Source organism: Schistocerca piceifrons, chromosome 3 (assembly GCF_021461385.2).
Source record: "Schistocerca piceifrons isolate TAMUIC-IGC-003096 chromosome 3, iqSchPice1.1, whole genome shotgun sequence".
NCBI lineage: Eukaryota > Metazoa > Arthropoda > Insecta > Orthoptera > Acrididae > Schistocerca > Schistocerca piceifrons.
The window spans coordinates 150,179,011-150,186,760 of record NC_060140.1 but is presented as its reverse complement, the minus strand read 5'-3'; positions in this window follow the sequence as shown (position 1 = coordinate 150,186,760).

The window sequence follows — 7,750 nt, the reverse complement described above, 5'->3', positions numbered from 1 at the left end:
GCTGTTCATTAATCTGTTCATTCCGTTCACTAAGTTGTTTGATTTTTTTATTAATGTCGTCTTGATCTTCATTCGATTGTTTATTTCTTTCATCAATTAATTCACGTTGTTTGCGCTCGTTTCTCAGTATTTCAGACATTAGTTGTACAAATGCCGCAATTTGATCCAATGTAACTTTCCCTACTCTATTATTTGTGCTGTTTGCTCGTGTACATGGAATTGTTGCGCTTTGTGTGACCATTTGGTCATTTCGTAATTCGCAAAAAGATTTGTCAGTCGAACGTACACTGTCGGTCATTATTTCGGAATTAAATGGATCCGTCGTACTTTCAGAACACTGTCCATTTACATTAGACAAATTTGTCTGTACATTACTTGGATTTTCTAAATCGGGTGTGCTAAGCTCGGCAGCGCTCATTACAATAGAGCGTTCTGCGTCATCAATTGTCGACCAATTAACAGACGAGACAATTGAGTTCGTTTGTTCATTATCAGGGTAAAAGTCATCACTAGTTGTTGGAATGCACTGATTGTTAGTGGACGCAGGATTGTCATCATTACGTTGCGTATCACAATTACTATCGGTCACGTTGTTTAAGTCGGTAATTTCATTCACAATACTTCGCGATACACTATTCATAGTCTTTCGCGGCATTTTTGCAATGGTCACAATTATTCACAAAACAAATGAGCACAATGCAAAAGCAACACACAAATACAACAAAGCAACAAATTGCCGTTGACCTGTAGAGAGAAAGTCACAAGATTAATAAAAGCGTAGCGCCAAATCCTAATTATATCTTATCAAATAAGAGCAGATATCTGACTGTCGCTCAAAAGACTCTCAACGAAATTCGATCCTGGACTGGGTGTCGCCAAGTGTAACCTCCCTACAAAAATTTTAAAAGAAAGAAAATGGACAATACTTAATAGAAATGGGGAGCCAAGTGTAACCTCCCCACAGAAATTTGAAAGAAAGAAACAAGACAATATTTAATTATGAATCCTAATGGACATTGTGCTAAGCGTAACCTGCCCACAATGAAATGTACTGACAATGGCAACAAAAATGTGAAATTCGCAATCTGACTCAAATATAAATCCTTCAAAAGTAAAGTCCATTCAGTGACAAGAAAATTCAATTAAACCGAAATATCGGTCTTTGGCCCTGTGTAAAACAATCAGAATTAAAGTCTTACCTCAGAATAAATGGATGTCACATATCTGCTCTTGTTGTTGCGCTCCGCTTGGAGGAACTGCATTGCAAATAATAATATTCTCTTTTTTTTGATTCTAGTGAAATTTTTCTTCAAAAGAAGTGGAATGAAATGGGAAGTGCAACGAAATCTTGAGTTCAATAAAAAATTAAATTTTTGAGAAAATGCTTTTGAAATAAAAAAATTATTATTGGGAGACTTGTTGGAGAATAATTACAATAAATAAAATTTTTCATTATCTAATGATTATATTAATTAACAGTATACCTTATTCCTCATCTTGACCAGTGTTGCCGACCGCCTACATCACACAACCGCACTGGGCTGCTACTACTGACCGACCGCTCTGCATGACGACTATTAGCATACAGCACGCGACGACTACTGACCGAGTACTCGCAACGACTGACTTGACCGACTCGCAACGACAGACTGACTGCTACTGACTGAGAACCGCTCGCAACACTCGCGCGGTCAAGCGCATACTCTCTGGTCACAGATGCTACAATGCCTCGCCATCGCTGCTGCGTTACATACGTGTTTCAAGCTGCATGGAAAGCTGTACCTGTACACGCCATCCAAGCTCTGTTTGACTCAACGCCCAGGGGTATCAAGACCGTTATTACGGCCAGAGGAGGTTGTACTGATTTCTCAGGATCTATGCACCCAAATCGCGTGAAAATGTAATCACATGTCAATTCTAGTATAATATATTCGTCCAATGAATACCCGTTTATCATCTGCATTTCTTCTTGGTGTAGCAATTTTAAAGGCCAATAGTGTATGTGTGACACCCGCCATTGACCAGACGTTTTCAATTGGTGAGAGATCTGGAGAATGTGCTGCCCAGGGCAGCAGTCGAACGTTTTCTGTATAGGACCTGCAACATGCGGTCGTGCATTATCCTGCTGAAATGTAGGGTTTCGCAGGGATCGAAGAAGGGTAGAGCCACAGGTCGTAACACATCTGAAATGTAACGTCCACTGTTCAAAGTGCCGTCAGTGCGAACAAGAGGTGACAGAGACGTGTAACCAATGGCACCCCATACCATCACGCCGGGTGATACGCCAGTATGGCGATGACGAATACACGCTTCCAATGTGCTTTCACCGCGATGTCGCCAAACACGGATGCGACCATCATGATACTGTAAACAGAACCCGGGTTAATCAAAAAAAATGTCGTTTTGCCATTCGTATACCCAGGTTCGTCGTTGAGTACACATCGCAGGCGCTCCTGTCTGTGATGCAGCGTCAAGGGTAATCGCAGCCATGGTCTCCGAGCTGATAGTTCATGCTGCTGCAAATGTCGTCGAACTGTTCGTGCAGATGGTTGTTGTCTTGCATTCATCCCCATCTGTTGACTCAGGGATCGAGACGTGGCTGCACGATCCGTTACAGCCATGCAGATAACTTGCCTGTCATCTCGACTGCTAGTGATAAGAGGCCGTTGGGATGCAGCACGGCGTTCCGTATGACCCTCCTAAACCCCCCGATTGCATATTCTTCTAACAGTCATTGGATTTCGACCAACGCGAGCAGCAATGTCGCGATACGATTAACCGCATCGCGATAGGCTATAATCCGACGTTTATCAAAGTCGGAAACGTGATGGTACACATTTCTGCTCCTTACAAGAGGCATCACAACAATGTTTCAGCAGGCAACGCCATTTTACTGTTGTTTGTGTATGAGAAATCGGTTGGATACTTTCCTCATGTCAGCACGTTGTAGGTGTCGCCACTGGCGCCAACCTAGTGTGAATGCTCTGAAAAGCTAATCATTTGCATATCACAACATCTTCTTCCTGTCGGTTAAATTTCGTGTCTGTAGCACGTCATCTTCGTGGTGTAGCAATTTTAATGGCCAGTAGTGTATATTCTGTTTTGCTCTCAGCAGTCCATCGTTTACTTCACAAAATGATCTGACAAGAAAGTGAGATTATATATTTTTAGTCAATTTAGTGGAGTCAGCAGTGTGCAGTTTCTTTATAGTGCGTCTAGTTGAGGCAGTTGTTTATCCTTTAGCAGTCTTTGCTTGTTGGAAGCGCCGGAGGCGGCGGATCATTGTAGAATGCAGTCAGATTCGAATTGTAAGGCCCCAGTTGTGACTCAGAATGGTAACTTACATTTTCCAGGGAATTTTTATTTTAGGCTCCTCAAGGCGGTGGTTACTAAGCATTATCACTCGGTACCTGAGGCCACCGAATAACATTTAATTAGATCCCAGCCTCAATCAGCTTTTTAAGAAAGGGAGCCACCACATAGCCTATATTTCTAAATCAAAATGCCACTGGTGAACTATCGTCACCCTGAGACAGGTAACTGTGTATATCCACTGTTCCTGACTATTATAAATCGTATGTTCTCTCAATATCACTCTTATTTTCGAAGACGTTACAGACTACAACTAAACACCCCTAGGTTTACATTGAGGTCACAAATGTCATGGGATACCTCGTAATTTTGTGTCGGACCTTATTTTGGCCGGCAACTCGACGTAGCAAGGACTCAACAAGTCGTTGGAAGCGCGACGCGGAAATATTGAAACATGCTGCGTCTATAGCCGTCTACAATTCAAATGGCGCTGAGCAATATGGGACTTAACATCTGAGGTCATCAGTCCCCTAGAACTTAGAACTACTTAAACCTAACTAACCTAAGGACATCACACACATCCATGCCCGAGGCAGGATTCGAACCTGCGACCGTAGCGGTCGCGCGGTTCCAGACCTAAGCACCTAGAACCGCTCGGCCACACCGGCCGGCCGTCTACAATTGCGGAAGTGTTGCTGGTCTAGTGTTACGTGCAAAACTGACCTCTCGATTATGTCCTACAAATGTTCGATGCGATTTATGTTGGGTGATCTGGGTAGCTAGATCATTCGCTCCAACTGTCCAGAACGTTCATCGAAATAATCGCGAACAGTTGTGGCCCGGTACGGTTCCATCTTTGTTTGGGAACTTTAAGTCCGTGAATGGCAACAAATGGTCTCCAAGTAGCCGAACAAGACTATTTCCAGTGAATAATCGGTTCAGTTGGATCAGAGGACCCAGTCAATTCCGTGTAAACATATCCCATACCATTAGGGAGCTGCCACCAGCATGCATAGTGCCTTGGTGACAACTTGGGCCCGTGGCTTCGTGGGGTCTGCGCCACATTCGAACCCCACCATAAGCTCTTACCAAATGAAATTGGAACTCATCTGACCAGGCCACTGTTTTAAATGGTCTGGGGTCCCACCAATATGGTCACGAGCCCAGGAGAGGCGCCGCAGGCAATGGCGTACAGGTAGCAAAGGTAGTCGCGTCCGTCATTTGGTGCCTTAGCCCATTAACACCAAATTTCGCCGCACTGACCTAACGGGTAGATTCACCGTGCGTCCCACATTAATTTCTGTGGGTATTTCATGCAGTGTTGCTTGTCTTGAAACGGTACAGTAGTTTCCGCTCTATAAGCAGCAGGTTTCGCTGCTCGCTCGCACCGGGAAATAGAAACAGAGGCGGCTCCGCAGCCAATTTTATTACACGACGCGGCCGGCCGCGGGTGCAACAGAACCCATGTGGACGGGTGGAAGGAAATGTGTCAGGCTTCATAATACGTATTTATATGTGTCGTGTATTATGCATTTCTTGTACGTGAATGTGAATCTGCACATTAACTTTCCTAATCCTCCTCACGCCTTTCCGTAAAGCGTGGCCAAATCTTTGTTGGGAAGTAGTTCTGTAGTATAGTAGTGCCAACCTTACTCCTGGGTAGGGGATCAGAGAGACAGCACAAGCAGGTAAAAGTCAAAGACTTTCCAGTGTCACAAGATTTGGGGTGGAGAGGTTGGTCACGGCCAAGTGGTTCGACACTCCCTCCACCGGGGCCCAGGAAGACCTCCGGGTGCTAGCCATATTCTGGGGAGTGTTACAGAAGACGGGTAAGTGAGCAGACATGCCCTCAGTGCGTCTGTCTCGATGTTCACGCGTGGAAGAGAGGTATTTGAATATTTGAACTAATTCTTTTATTTCCACCTTCGGATTATGTAGGGAAATGAATGTTCTCATTTAATTTCGGAAATTTGACCCCCTGTGTTAATGTATCTGGTCCCCAGTTTGCCCGTTTTCATCCCGACATTGTGGATGTCCCATGTAAAATATTGGGAGACTTTGGTGGTATACATTTGGCCAACGCAGTTCCGTCTTGCCCGTAGAAATGTGCGTGCAGGTTGGTATATAATATACCCGAGCTATAAGTTCTAAAATTGTAATGTTTTTAAACTGGAACAATTGCTGCAATCGCTGTAAAGTCGAGTGATAATGTTTAAAATAAATAGTTAATGAATTGTCATCAATCTTTAACATACCCTAACAGTCACAAAGAAGTCAAGTTAAAGGAATTAATTTAAAATGAAAGATATAAAATGCAGGGACCCACACATCATCGTGTGAGCCCTCCAGCCCCTTGCCTAGTATCGTACAGAATAGGGCACGCTCTCTAGGTAGCGCTCTCAAGCTCCCCTCCCCAGTTATCCGTTGCGCAATTTTGATTCAGGGCTTGACGACATCAACTTTCATCTGGCGTCCCTAGGCAAGGAGGTTAGACGGTACACTTTCAGTTTGTCGCTGCTGTCGGTCGTTAAGTGAAGGCCGTCGGCCAGTGCGTTGTCAGTGTTGAGAGGTAATGCCTGATATTTGGTGTTCTCGACATACTCTTCACTCTCTGTATCTTGGAATATTTAATTCCTTAACGATTTTCAGAATGGAATGTCCCAGCTACCATTCCGCGTTCAGAGTCATTTAATTCCCGTCCTGCAGCCAGAATCACGTGGAACAGCTTATCACCAGAGTACAAATGACAGCTCCGACAATGCGCTGCCCTTTTATACCTTGCGTACGCGATAGTACCGCCATCTGGTATATGCGCACAGCGCTATCCCATGTATCTAATGGCATGGCTACTTATTTGCCGCACTGCGGCGTTCCAGTTTCTTCCATGACGAGATCGTTTGGCATGTGACAGTGATCTGAGTGGGGTGTGAAGGGATGTTGAATGACCTTACTGTTACAGTAAAGTTATCCCAAATTTTCAGACATCAGCAGAGTTGCAGAATGTTTGGAAAAACGGCCGGTGTTGCAGCTATTTTATCATATCTCAAAAGATTTTGTCGTCATCTTCACAGCCGAATAACAGCGATATGCAGAGCAGTATTGGTTCCCATCGGATAGTGGCGTTATCATAATTTCGTGGAACATCGTTAGCTGTTGAGTGGTACTCCACATTTTATCTACATAACACAGTAAGAGCTCATCAGTAAGCATCACTGATAAATTTCTGCTTTACTCTATGAGTGATTTTCTATTGTACATAATTCTTCAACGAAAACTTTTTTTGCAATTTGCTTCCAAATTATAGGAAAGTGATACAAACAGCAAATTATCCCTGGTCTGTTAATCACTAGACCATGTAACTGCCCCTGAATGTATCGGCAACAAGACTGGAACAAGTGAATCGAGCTGCGGAAAGTGTACTACTGACTGTCGCTAATGGCAGTATTCCACCCCTCCTCTTTCTTACCGTTAAAATTGTAATTAAATAATTACTAATATTATTTGTGCAGAGCACGTTAGGATGTAATAAGAACGCTCACGCCGTATTTTCTTGCACAGAAACTTAATAAGCAATAATAATATGGTGCCTACTCCACTGTCTCATTCAGAGAATTATCAAACAGTTAATCTCAGTATTTAGATCGCAGTTTTTAGGCTCGAGCATGAGCTAAGAAATGTGTTATTTGATGCATGCGGATTCAACAAAGAAGAACAGACTGTTAATATCAAAATCGCAAAGCTGCACCCGGAGACTATCTAATTGTTAACTTTTGAGAGACCTACGTACTCGCAAGTTGAGGACTTATTATGAGTGGGCTCCTCTTCAGGGTCGTCCATCTCCGCTACTATCACATATTGGTGACAGTTAACACATCACAAATCAAATGCGCGAACCTCGCATATACTCGCGTGCACCAACAATCCATCGACTACACTCGACAGGTGCACAGGGATGTGTCTTCGAAGCCGACTTCTTGTGTCTCTCCTTCCACCTTTTGGTGAAGATGTAAGGTGGGAGGAGAAAATGGTTCAAATGGCTCTAAGCACTATGGGTCTTAACATATGAGGTCATCAGTCCCCTAGAAATAGAACTACGTAAAAGTGTCTTCGGGTTTGCTGCGGGATCCTAAAATCAACTTGATATTTCGGCGATCCAACTGTTCGCCATCTTCAGGAAAATGCTGCTTCTGCTGATGAGTCCCACACTGATCTGCTCTGTGAAAGATGATTTGGGGCTTAGTAAACCCGGGGTTTACAAAATTCCGTGTCAGTGTGGGAAGGCTTACATTGGCCGTTCGATTCGCACAGTGCATGACAGGTGTGTGGAACATCGCCGTCATACGAGGCTACAACAGCCGGAAAAATCGCCAGTAGCAGAACACTGCTTAAATGAGGGACACAGTATGAAATTTGATGAAACTGTGGTAGTAGCCAACAT